General features: G+C 33.7%; 1 protein-coding gene across 4 annotated transcripts in view; it reads right to left on the bottom strand.

Moving 5' to 3' along the window:
- LOC134854438 (protocadherin Fat 4-like) overlaps positions 1–13,004 on the bottom strand; it is a 158,305-nt gene that overhangs the window by 26,252 nt on the left and 119,049 nt on the right. The window lies entirely within an intron of this gene.

Genomic DNA, 13,004 nt, shown 5'->3' with positions numbered 1-13,004 from the left:
AGAGTAAAATTTCCATAACTTGCCAAAAATGTTTGAAATTTGTTTTTAACCAAACTGCGTGAGAAGCTTTTGATATAAAATTTTCATCAATTATTTTAGTAGTTTGAGCGTAATTTTTGATTAACTGTAAAAACGACCCAGTTTTGGGGTAAAAATGTGGTTGCAAGTTTTTAAAATTAATTTGCATTCTGGTGAAATTCTATTTTTGCCTAATCTTAACCCCATTTGAGAAAAACTGGTTTGAAGTTTCAATTGTTGCTCGTTGTGTCCGGTTAGTTCAAATCAGCATTGTGTTCATTGAAAGTGGCAACTGGTAGAAAACAAAAAGTTGGGTTTTTTTTAAAGAAAATAAAACAACTCGCATCGGGTAGCAATGAGTAACTATGCATTATCAAGTAGCATTCGCTTGCTCCAATGCAATTAAATTAGGCACAAAAAGAATCTATTGTTGCCAATTGCTGCTGAGTCCTAAGTAAAGTCTTCAGGGAATGTCGCTTATTAACGAGTTGATACCTCACACAAAATAAAACCTGTTTTAATATTTAACAAAAACTTGTTTAGTTTCTTTTTTTTTCAATTCCTACTTCAGTGCATAAAAACGAATCTTAACAAAAAAAATTTAACGCCCATGCAAATTCGCTCATATGATTTTTTTATGCCGAATCGATGCTTTCCGGTTTGAACAGGATTCTTTTAAGTAAATTAGTAGTGTTTTTTTTTTAAAATGTTTCATCGAGCCGTTAAAAACTCTGCTTCAAGTGAAAGTGCTCGATCATTTGAAAGTAACGCTTTTATGAAACTCAGGCCAATACTTATGAGCTGCAATCAAAACACATACACAAAAATGGCTACCATTGATGTTAATATTCAAATTTTATCTAAAAACATGCCAAGTTTTATACAATCAGGCCACTTTTTTTTCCAAGTAGAACATAGAAAAATAAACTTATCGAATACAAAGTTTTTGAAAATATTAAGCACAGAAATGTCACAAATCTAGAATTGCAGAACAAAAAACTTTGTTGTTTTCGTGACTTGTGAACGTCAATAACAATTGGGCGATAACCGTAGTCCCAACAATGCATAAAAAATAAAAAGTTTCCGCAAGCCATAAACACAAATTGCGTAACTTACAAAACAACTCTACAAGTTTCCGCTAAAGGTTTAAAGTGATTCAAATGGCTGTACGGAAATGCTAGTAGCAAGGTGTAATGAAGTTGCGAGAACCTTGTTTCGATAAATATTCTGAAAGCATTTCAGTTTTATTTGATTTGATAATGAAAAGGGTGGTAACGAGCGAACAAAATAGCGCGTTGACTATAAAATCCTCTATCGTTTGGAAAAATCATCAGATATGCGACCAAAAAAATCGGTTTGACCAACGCAGGATTAAAGACGCTGCATTAAAAAAAATCAATGAAAACAAACATATTCATTTATCATTAGTATATCTAACCAAGTACTTTTTTCTTTTCCATACACATTATATATCCATTAGTGCTATTTCATCAATTTTTTATGATGGAGGGCTACATTTCAAATACGGGTCGCCAGTCGTCAAAAAATTACACGAGCAGTAACTGGAAAAAACGCAAAGTTTTCATTTTTAGATTTACGGATGAAGCTGAAACACACACTAAACAAATTGATATAGAAAGCTCAAAATTTGTTCATCTTGGGTAACATGTTGTTTAATCGGAATGATATGAGTTTTCAGTTGTTTTAAAAAAATTAGGTCACATCAAGTAGCCATCAATTGTATAAGTTTGAGTTGCAAATTTTTTTTCATGTTTTTTTTCAAAATCTCAGTTTTGAACGAAAACGGTTTTACAAGATAGATAAAGCGTAAAAACTTAGTGATTCTAGATTGCATAATTCTTGAATAACCATTCTCAGTTAAAATATCAAGCATTTTTTAGTATTCTTAAATAATGGTATTGCAAAAATTTGTTATCGAAAAAAAAATATTTGCTATTGAAAAACGCTTCGACTAAAAATAGTGACATAAACTTACAAGAAAACGAATAATGAAAATAGCTTGTACACATTTCAGTTTATTTCAATCTGTATTGCAAATTAAGATTATATTTATATACCAGTTGAACCGTCTTGAGTAAGGTAATTGTTATGTACCATTTTGGCGTTTTTTCCAGAGAAGACTTTCAACTCGTTTTTTTAGCAAATTTTTAAACATAGCTAACAGGAAAGAGTAAACTATAAAAGTATCAGAACACATCAAAGTATCAAGTATCAGGAACACATCAAAACCGTAAAAAAAGGATTGATTGTATTTTTCAATTTGGGTTTTTAAAAAAAAACACAAAACTAGCTGAACCTCAAAAATCCTGCTCAAAAAATTAGTGAAATAAGAGAAAACTTAGTCAAAAAATAATTTTTCTATTCTGCTCTGATAGTTGAAATCTTTTTTTGAATCTCAAGATTCTTCACGTTTTTTCCGCTTTTCTAATTGAAAAGCGAATTTCACTTCATTTAGGAGGAAAACTAGTTGCATTTAAAAGTGTCCGAAAGACATCAAATTACCCAGTTTAAATATAAAAGGGTATGGGCACCCGCACTCAGTAAAAAGATAAAAAAATAGATAACATTGGATTTTTATTGTCAGTCTCCATAAATTTCAAAAAGAATTGAATATAATCGATTAAAAATAGATTATAATGTTACTACTTTTAGAAACAATAAAAATCATTATAGTCGTTTATAATCGATTACTTCATTGAATTTTTTGCCAATTTTTTTTTTGAATTATAATCTATTATAATGAATAATAATCCATTATTTTTCAACAAACGTCATCGCTTTATTTCGTTTTAGTTTTGTTTTGTGTGCTTTTCAGTTGGGTGCCGAACTAAAAGAAACTTTCATTTTGTACTTTTAGCCATCAGTGGATTTAGGAAGGGGGCGTCGAGGGGCCGACGCCCCCCCCCTTAGAGATTCGACCCCCTGCCGACCCAAAAGGTCTCCCCTTTTCCCCCACTATTTTGAGATCCCCCAACTAGTTTGAGGTCCCCCACTATTTTGAGATATCCATTTTTGATGACGGGACCAAAAAAATTTTCTAAAGGCGTCTTGGGCGCCAATTTAAACTAATTTTGTGGGGGAGCGCGCGCCGCAAAAACGCAATTTTTTGGTCAAAATTTTCCAAAAAGTGCCTGAAAACGCGTTTTTTGGCAGGTTTTTTTTTCCAAAATTTTGAATGCGGCGCATAAAATTTGACGAAAACAGGGTCTTTTTAATGCCCTGGGAGAGCTTGGAATCAATTTAGTTAATCTTTATAGGGTTTAGAAGACCCCCTTGAGAAAATCTTAGATCCGCCCCTGGTTTACTGATTCTTACTTCTTACTGACTTTTATTGTGTTTTCATGCAGAATAGATAAATTATAATCCATTAAAATTGATTTTTCTTGTAAAACATTATTTTGATAGAAAAAGGGATTATTAGAGATTTTCGTAAAACTAATAATCAATTATAATTGATTATAATTTATTATTTTGTCACCAAAAATGTTATCATAATAATGGATTACAAATTGTTTAAACATCTAAAATTGGCGCTTATAATTAATTATAATTTAGCTAAAAGTACGATTATTATTATAATATAATCGATTACTTTCTTTTTTACTGAGTGCGGGCAAGCGATTATTTTTTCTTATTGTTGGAAAAAATGCCAATATGACTATTTTGTATGATGATGGTTGATCATAAAAAATTACAGGACACAAAAAATTCACTTCGTGCCTAAAACTTCGTGAAAATGGGATTGTTTTTCAAATGATTTTAGGCAAAAATTAGCTAAAAAAAAGAAAAGGCAGTCGGAATATTCAAATAATTAATTTCAAACGAGCAATTTTAATTGTTTAGTTATGCGTATACTCTCCACTATTTGTAATTAACTGAGTTTGATATAGATTTTGGTGTCTTCATTGGCAGTTTTGATAATGGGCCGTTTTTTATAATATGATTTAAAGCTTTATAGCGCTTTTGATGGGAAAAGAAACCTATATCAATATTTTCATTATTAGAAAAAGTCAAATTGTTCTATGCTTTGCTATCGAACGAATAGTTTTTAATCTTAAATTTCGTTATTCTTGAGACACCCGAAGTGCAAAAAAATTTCTGTCGCTTACTTTTGGTAGAGATCAAATTTGATGAAAGTCTGTCTACATTTTTCAATACTCGAGGTGCCAATTAGTTTTTGTCAAGGAGAAAACTTTTCCCTCGTTTTCGCACCAATTAGTAGTAATTGTCAGCTGAAGTTTTTTCTTATCTTTCTTATTGAGTTAGGACCGAGTTGGTTAACTCATAGAGTAATTTCGGATAGGGTACACCGTCTGCTCGTCACGCTATCTTATTTTCGGCCGGATAGATTCGTGCAACTTCTTAGTCTAATACCGATCCTAATCTTACTCTTATACTATCTAGTCTCAGGTTGTTTAACTAGTCTCTGCTAGGCTCAATAGATCTAGGGTATACTGGTTTATTGCGGCTGCTGAAGTGCTCGGGAGAGTCCAACTAATTTCTAAGTTAAATTCAAATCTCTCTGGTGCTGAAATTACAAGTAACTTCAGCACTTACAAATAAGTGGGTTGTTAGTTAGATGGATCATGATTGGTTAATATTAAATACTTTACATTGGTAAAATATCTAAATTATCCAATCATAAAATGTAGTTTAGATCAGGTTCCACCCATCCGGGTTTTACAGAGTTTTTTAGAATAGTTCTTCTGCAATTCGAAGGATGGATGATGGACGTTGGTGTTTGGCGAACATCATATTTCTTCTGTTTCCTTTTTTGTTAAAGAAGTTCCAGGAAGCTGGAGTTAGAGACATAAGACGTTGTGTCTTCTAGTGACAACGACTAAGTCTTTGCAACAAACTACAATCTGATTTCAGAATGGTTTGCTATGTCAGGTTTTTCTGTTCTGCGTGGAGAACTTCTTTTGTGTCTGATCTAGTTTGGGAATGGCGTGGAGATTGTGCGTGGAGGGGATGCCTGGTTACTCGGATCTGTACGTATACTTGAACATCGAGGTGGTCATTGGTCTAGTTCAATGAAGTCCTTTTCTGCGAAGTCAAGTCGTACTCTAAATCCTTTGAGTTGTGATTGTGAGTGGCATATCGATTGTGGTTGGTCATTCTCTCTCGAGTGTAGTGGGGTCGTTTTGTCTTTAGATGTTCGTCCTTGGTGTTGTATTCTGATCTATGTATTGCATAATGTAATTTACATTTTATAAAACATTTATTAGTTTAATATTTTTTAATTATGATTTTAGTTAGTTGTTTTCACAAAAGCTTTTTGTTTTAGTTCGGTTATTTTGAAGAGTTACTCACACTTGAGTAGCTCTTATTAAAAATAGAGGTGTGGTCACAAAGCGTGGATGTAGCGCGGTGGGTTAGGCCGGCTATAGAGCATGCTCAGGACGTCCTTCCTGGTGGGTTAGGCCAGGAATGGGAGTATGATTTCATGCGGTTTTTGTGAGGGGTCCTGTTATGTGACAACGTTTTATGTTGGGTTTGTTGTGGTTTTTCTTATGTCTTGTTGGTTATGTCCTTTTTCCAAAAAGTAAATTGTTCGTGGTATGGGTTTGTCTTTCGACTTTTTTGTGTTTTATTATTTCTTTTTTAGACTTTATAATAGTCTTCAAAAGAATAAATTATCCAGTTTTAAACTGGGTTAATCCGGTTTGGGTACCGTTGGTTTCCTTTTCTTAGTCATGCTGTTATTCTATGATTTGTGGTATTTAGTAAGCTGCGTTGGTTAGTTTTGTTTAGTATATGATTCCTTTCCAACCGGGTTAAAGGAAAGTTTGAAACATGTTATTATATGTTAGATTTGTTGAGTGTGAAAACTTGAAACTGAAATTCATTATTTTAAACAATTCTTCGTGGGCGAGCTGTGCGAGTGTGGATAGAATTTCTGTGCGAATAAATGAGAATATCAAAAGGTTAGTACTGCATTTGCATTTTATTAATTTACTGCATAGAATTTGGAAATTTACTGCTAGTTATGGGGGAATTTTAAGTTACAAATTTTCATCATAATTAGATTTACTGCTTGTGGGGAAAATTTTAGAAATGAATTTACTGCATTGGTATTAAATTTATAAATTTATAAGTGTAAGAGATTAATAGAATTGTTGAAGTCTGTTTGATGAAATTTGCGATCTTTATTTGTTTTTTGTGGTTTTTGTAGGTGATCGTCGGATGAAGGCTAAAAATCTAAGGAAAACATGGATAAAGTATGGTGAGTTTTTTAATATTTTAATTAGTTAGTTATATTCATTTAATTCATACTTACCTGTTAGTCGTCGGGGAAAAAACCGTGGGGGAAGATGTCGTGAATTAGTTCTGAAGTTGTTAGTAGTTTAGCTAAGATGCGGATGATATTTTTAGTCTGAAGCAGTGGCCAAAGCAATTGAAGTGCCTTAATAGTGGTTAGTTCTTCAGTGCCAACTGCAAACTCATAAGGTGTGTTTTGGATTAGATTATATAATTTGTGATTGAATTTAGTGTTGTGGATGAATTCTAAAATTGGGATTTCTATAGGTTGTACAAACTCGTGCGGGATAAGGAAGGGTCGGGATTCTTCGGCGTTGAAGGTCTTGGTGATGGGACAGAAGATGTACATTTGGGTTATGGGGTCATAATTACGAAGAATACCATGGAGGTTAGTGTCTTTAATACAATATGTGAAATTTAGGAAAAATGGTGAAGTGTATTTGGAATTAATGAATTGAAATCGATGGTGTGGTTGTCTAGAGGGTGTGTGTAGGTCAAAGTGATTTTGGATGAAGCGATAATAACTATATGTGTGGGTTTGTTTAGTGCGCAACATAATATCGTGTGAGCAGTGTAAATCTCTTTCGTGTGGTGCAAGGAAATGAAAGGTTAGTGAAAATATTTGGAAGCGTTCTTTAAAACTTTCGTATGCTTGTGTGTCTGTTAGTGCTTCTGAAATAATGTGATCAAACTTTCGGTCGAAGATGTTTAGTGTGAATATATATGGTGTCTTGATGAAAAATTTCTCGGTAATTTGTGGATTAGCGAAGCGATCGTCGTCTAAGAATTGATCTTGGTTAGCTCTGATGATGTTGTGATCATAGTATTCGAGTGTATATTCGTTAGCTCTAGGTGCAGTGTGTGTTTTTAGTGATTTTTTATATCCAACGTAAGTAAATTGTCTAGCGGTTAGTGGTGTAGTGAGTCGATATAGCATGTCCGTATTTCGCTCTATATCGATGTGAGTGTTAGATAAAGGTAAGCAAAGAGGATTAGTAAAATGATAATATGAGGTCCAAGAGAGAGTGGGCATTAAAACGTATTCATCTACAAAGTTGCGTGTTTCGTTAGTGTCGTGGGGGGTGTTTAAGGTGTATTGTGGGAATGAGGGTAAGGTGATGGCTAAAAATTCTTTTGTGTTAGTATGCTTGGGGTGGTTGATGTATTCACGGGCTGTTCCTGGTTTTGCTGGGAAAGGATGGTTGGGGAACTTTCTTTTAAAAGTGCGGTAAGCTCTATTAGTGTTGAGTGAAGATTCAGTTGATGTGGATGATGGTGCTAATGATTCAGTATAATTTGAAGAGGGTGTAGGGGTAGGGGGGTTGGATGAATTTATTGTGGAGGAGATTTGGTTTATGGTTGGGGTATTAAGGTGGTAGGGTTGTTGTTGAAGGGTAATAAAATTATCTAGCTCTGGGGAGATTCGGGGGGTGTCTGGAGAATGAGATGATTGGTCAGAATGGTATGAGGAGTAGGTTGGGGTAACTTGGGAAGCATAAGAGGGTGTGGGAGTAATGGGGTCAGGGTTATTGGATAATATGGGTTGAAAAGGGGGTTGAGAAAAATTAGAAGAGTTATGAAAATTATTGGATGGGGATGGTTCTGAGTCGGCAAATTCATCGGGGGTTTCAATATTCGGGTTATTGAGTTGTGAGATGGAATATAAAACTGAGATGTGTGAATTAGTGTCGGAATTCATGCCTGATGTTACATTACTAGGTGAAAAATCGGGTGGCGGAAAAGCAAAAAGTGGTATTATTGGGATTGGAGAGGTAAGATTGGTTGGGTGGGAATTTGATCGGTGTAGTGATCCAAGTTGGCGGCTCATCGTGGGCTAAAAAAATGATTATTTTGAGACTGAAAAGCGGTGGTATGGGGTTGTTCAATAATTTGTTCATAAGTATTATCATCTTGTGACTGGTGTGTCATTATATGTTGGATGGGACTTTGTGATGTGGTGAGTCGAAAATTTGGATTATGTGTGATGGCTAAATTTCGAAAATTTCGTGGGACTAGGGATAGTGGATGGTTATTTGGTAGGGGTGGTAATTGTGGTGCCGTTGGCGTTATGTCTACATTGTTATGTTCTTCGTCGTATGTATTTTGTCGTGTTGCTATTTTTGTGTTATATTCTTTTATTTGTGCGTCTAAAAGAATTTTGTTTATAGATGTAGAAAAGATTCCAAAAAATCCTGCAAAGAGTATGCGTGCTACGCTTGCTTGTCTGTTTACTTGTGTGTGTATAGCACATGTGTTGTAGATTCCTTTTAAAAGTGAGAAAAGAAATCCAATAAAGTTAAACATTGCGTATAAAATAGTCAATTTTTCTAAGATGTAGTAGGGCCATCCTAGAAAATCGAGGATCTCATTTTTGAGTGTAACAAAGCTAAAAATGTTAATTGGTGATATATCTTGGGGACGGTATTTTTCACCGTTTAGATATATATAATCTTTAATGTCTTTAAAATATCCGCTATAGTCTTGCGTGTAGATATCGGCAAATCCTGCGGTTTCTGCAAGTTTGCGTAAATTTTGGTCTATTGATTGTCTTTGTATAGTGTCCATTTGTGTTAATAATTCTTGGAATTGTTGTGTTCTAATGTGATGTTGAATATCTGATTTTGAATAGATTCCTATTGATTGTAAGTCTATATTTGGGTTTCGAGCAATAGCGCGAATGCTTTCTGGTGAAAATTTTTTGAGTGATTGCATTAATGTGGGATATGGAGTGAGAAGATAATATTTATTTTCATCAGGGTTTAGTTGTACTACATTGTGGCTGTTTTCTGATCCACATGGGACTGCGGTATCCCAGAAATAGGTTCTTCGTGAAAGTGTATCCACGAAATGTACTTTATTCTTATAAAAGATAGGGATTCTTTTATAACATCGTTTATCTTCAAAAACGTATAGTGGTGATACTTTTTTAGTACAAGTATAAAACCATAAGATGTTTCCTTCATAGTCTAAAAAATTTGATCTATTTCCAGATAATAAGTATCCTGCATAGGGTATTTTTAATACTGCTAGTGCAAGTGATTGTAATATTTGTGTTCGTTCTAATTCGCATAGTTGGTGTAGTGTTTCTAATTCGGAGAGTGACATTTCTTGAAAAATTCGGCTAATTGTATAATCTAGTTTCATATCTAAATGAATATCATAGTGGATATTACCGAAATATGTAGTATTCATTAGTGATAATTCTTGTAAGCGTGTGCTTCTGGTGTCATGGGGTTTTAGATGTCCACCAGGTTGTCCGTTGCTTTTTTCAAAATTAACTGGTATATAGGATGTTCCTTCGTTTGGAGGATGACCTGTGGCATATGGGTCGATTTTTACTTTTCCAGTGGTCATGTCGAATCCTTTTTCGTATTCAACTAATATTTCAGAGTATTGTGTTCTGTGAAGTGGATTCCTGTATTTACATGCAAGTTCTGTTTCTTGATATATTTGAAAACGTGTCAATTTATTTTCTATATTGTCTATGTTTCTAAAATTAGAACTTAGTTTTCGTGATGGATGGACTTGTTCATATGGAATTGATTGTATAAAATATTTTTCGTGAAATTTTATCATACGAGCGTGTATTTTTGCTACTTGAAATGTTGTACATGTATCTTCGGGGAACCAAACAATTGTTGCTTGTGTTCTTGTTGTAGGGTCGCAATAACCTTGATCATTTTTACAAGGTAATCGGATTCCTTGATAGATCATTGTATTATCTGATAAATCTCGTGTTAGTTGTATTTTTTCGAGTTGTATTTTCCAATCAAAAAACATTATTTCTTGGTATCCTTTATTTTTTGTGTCTGCTTTGCAGTTTGATGGGTCATTTATACCAATGTGTGGTATCCAATGTTTATCGTGTAGGTCATAGGTTAATCGTCCGTGTGCGCCGTTATACGGGTATTTTTCGTCTAGTTTTATATGTCCTTGGTGTCTTTCAAGTTGTGATTGATGTACAGAGTCTGGAAAAACTTGAAAATTAACTAACTTTCTTTGGGAGTTTTTATTTTGTGTGATGTTTAGTCTAAGTAATTCATTTTTACAATCGTCGGGATTGAGATGTAAAAGACGTTCTATATTACTTTGATAGAATGATTCATGGTCAAGTCGGTTTTTGTTTCCGTTCGAGACTTGTGAACAATGTACTTTTTTTTCGGAAAATGTTGCTGTGAATTTATAACCTGTAACTGTTGTTGCTCGGGCTTTTGAATAGAGTGTTGCTATTACATCTGTGGTTTCTATAGCTTGTGGTTCTGTTTCACATTGTGATACTTGATTTATTGCATATTTATGTAGTGTTTTTTGTTCATTTTCTTCACAATCGTAATGTGTTACTAATAAATCTTGTGGTCCTGTACGAGGAGAAGGGTTTATGTTTTGATTTGAGATTACTAGAAAAAGGAGTTGGAGAAAAATTAATAATTTTAGAATATACATGTGTATGATAATCCTGAGTATGGATTATAAAATGTAATGTAGCCAATTGTGTTTTTGGTATATCTGTCGTATTTGTATATTACTTCAGTAGTTATAAACGGTGGTGGTAGTGATTGAGCTGTTATGTTAGGTGGATTTAATGGGTAGGGATGTTGGGTAATATTATTTAACTTAACTGTGATTTCAAACTTTAATTGTAAACTGTTTTGTTGGAGTATTTGAATATTGTGATCACGGATATCGTTGTGAATATCTTGGCGATATTGTAATCTATTAAGTGCCCAGTTATGAAGGCGGTTACTTTCTTGATGTTGTCCAAATAGTGGTGGAGGTGCTGTAAATGTATTCCAATCTAGTCTTAAAGGAATATTTATTGATGATTGTTCTCGATATCTGGCGTCGAGATTATTTGGAAAATTTAAGTTAAAAGGTGGTGGTGAAATCTGGCTTATTGAGGGTGTTGATGGTAGTGATAATGTTTCTGGTAGTGATGAGGATGTTGTTGTATCCGTAGAAATATCTATTGGATTATTGACTAAATTTAATTCACCTTGTGGAAATGAATGTGTTGTCCAATATGGTAGTCGTGATGCCTGGTTTGGGGGGTTAAAGGGATTTTCACGTATTTGTTCAGATGTTGGTGTTGAACCTAAGTATTCTGATGGTAGGCTTGAGGTGCTACGTTGTGAAAGAATCGTAGGGGTTTCTGGTAATGTATCAATGGTGTTTTCTGGAGTGTTTTGTGATGGGGATTGAGGTATATCAAAACGAACTCGGGGAGTTTGAAGATTTCTGTTTCGTCGAGGATGTATAATTTGTCTATTTATTTCGACTGTATTTTGGTTTTGACTAGAATTTCTTATTCTACTTAGTTCTTGTGGTAGTGTTGGGTATAGGTTATATGTTGGTTCGCTTAAAGGTGCTTGTCGTTGAACTGGTTCTAGTGGTTCTGATAAACGAGCATGTCGTTCTTCAAAAGTGTATGGATTGTCTTGAAAAGAAATTCGTGTAGATGTTTGAGGATTTTGAGTAGTTGAAGGTGGTGTTTGGTTATCTTGGGATGATGTCGGTGAAGACTGATTCTGTGACTGTTGGGTAGCAATTTTTGATGGATTTTTGAATTGTTACTTTAGTGGGAAGGTTTATGTTTATTATAGTATTCTTCCAAAAAAAGAATTAGAAGGATTGTTGCTAGGGCAAATGTGAAGATTGTTTTCTTTATACATTTACATATTGTCAAAATGAGGGATGATAAAAATGTTATGAAAATTACAAACAATAAAAAAATATCGGTTCTACTGAAAATTGTTCGTATCATTTAGACAAGTTATATGAATCGTACCTGTGGATGTAATCAAGGGTTTTGGAAAGTTGGAGGAATAGTTCGAGTATAGTGTAGAAAATTAAAAAAATGTTACAAAAAATGATTAGGATTATTAGAAAAGATTCAAGTATATCAAAAAGAAATATTATAAAGGTTTCAAGTATTGTAAAAAAATGTTTAAGATTTATGAGTATTTGAGTAACTGATTGAGAGAAGAGCATTTAAAAAATGATCTCTTGGTCGAATATTTTTTGCTGTTTGAGGCGATTTTCTAGTGTGGTCGGATTATTTATTAGTTTTTTGACAAGTGGGTTGAGTTTTGTAAAAAATTGTTGGGGGCAATTTTCATGGTGACTGGGAGGTCGTCTTTTTCTTTATTTTTGTTTGTCAAATGATCCGGGGTATGGTGAGATTTTTATACTTTAGGCTAATTAAAATGTTCATTTTGTTACTTTAGGCTAAGTTAACAAATTTGCTTTGGGGGTATTCGTGGTCTGAGTTGGGGAAATATTGTTGATCTAGATAGTGAAGTATAATGTTAAAATTACTTTTGAAATTCCACTTTCTTTAAAATTTTAGATTGGGGGATGAATATTTTATAGTTTTTACGTGGTTGATTTCGGAGTCTTGTTGTTTTTCTATTTTCTGATTTGTCGATTTGTTCTTGGGGTATTATTTGTTCGGTCATTTTTCTATTTTTTCTTTGTTTTGGGGATTCTTTATGGTTTTGTGTATTGTTTTTGGTGGTGGTTGGTTTTGTGTTTTGATTTTCGGTGGGGTTATCATTTTGTTCTGTGTTTTTCAGATGTGGTTCATTTTGGATGATTTTTAATCCTGTGAAAGAATATAATTGAGTTAATTCGCGGAGTGCGTATTCTTTTGGGTAATAAGGTAATAGGTTGTTTCGATGTTGAACGATTTCTTTTTTGTTTGAGTC

The sequence above is a fragment of the Symsagittifera roscoffensis genome, chromosome 9 (genome assembly GCF_963678635.1).
Source record: "Symsagittifera roscoffensis chromosome 9, txSymRosc1.1, whole genome shotgun sequence".
NCBI classification, from domain to species: Eukaryota; Metazoa; Xenacoelomorpha; order Acoela; family Convolutidae; genus Symsagittifera; species Symsagittifera roscoffensis.
The sequence above is the reverse complement of the archived record's forward strand: the minus strand, read 5'-3'. Positions and strand labels throughout refer to the sequence as shown.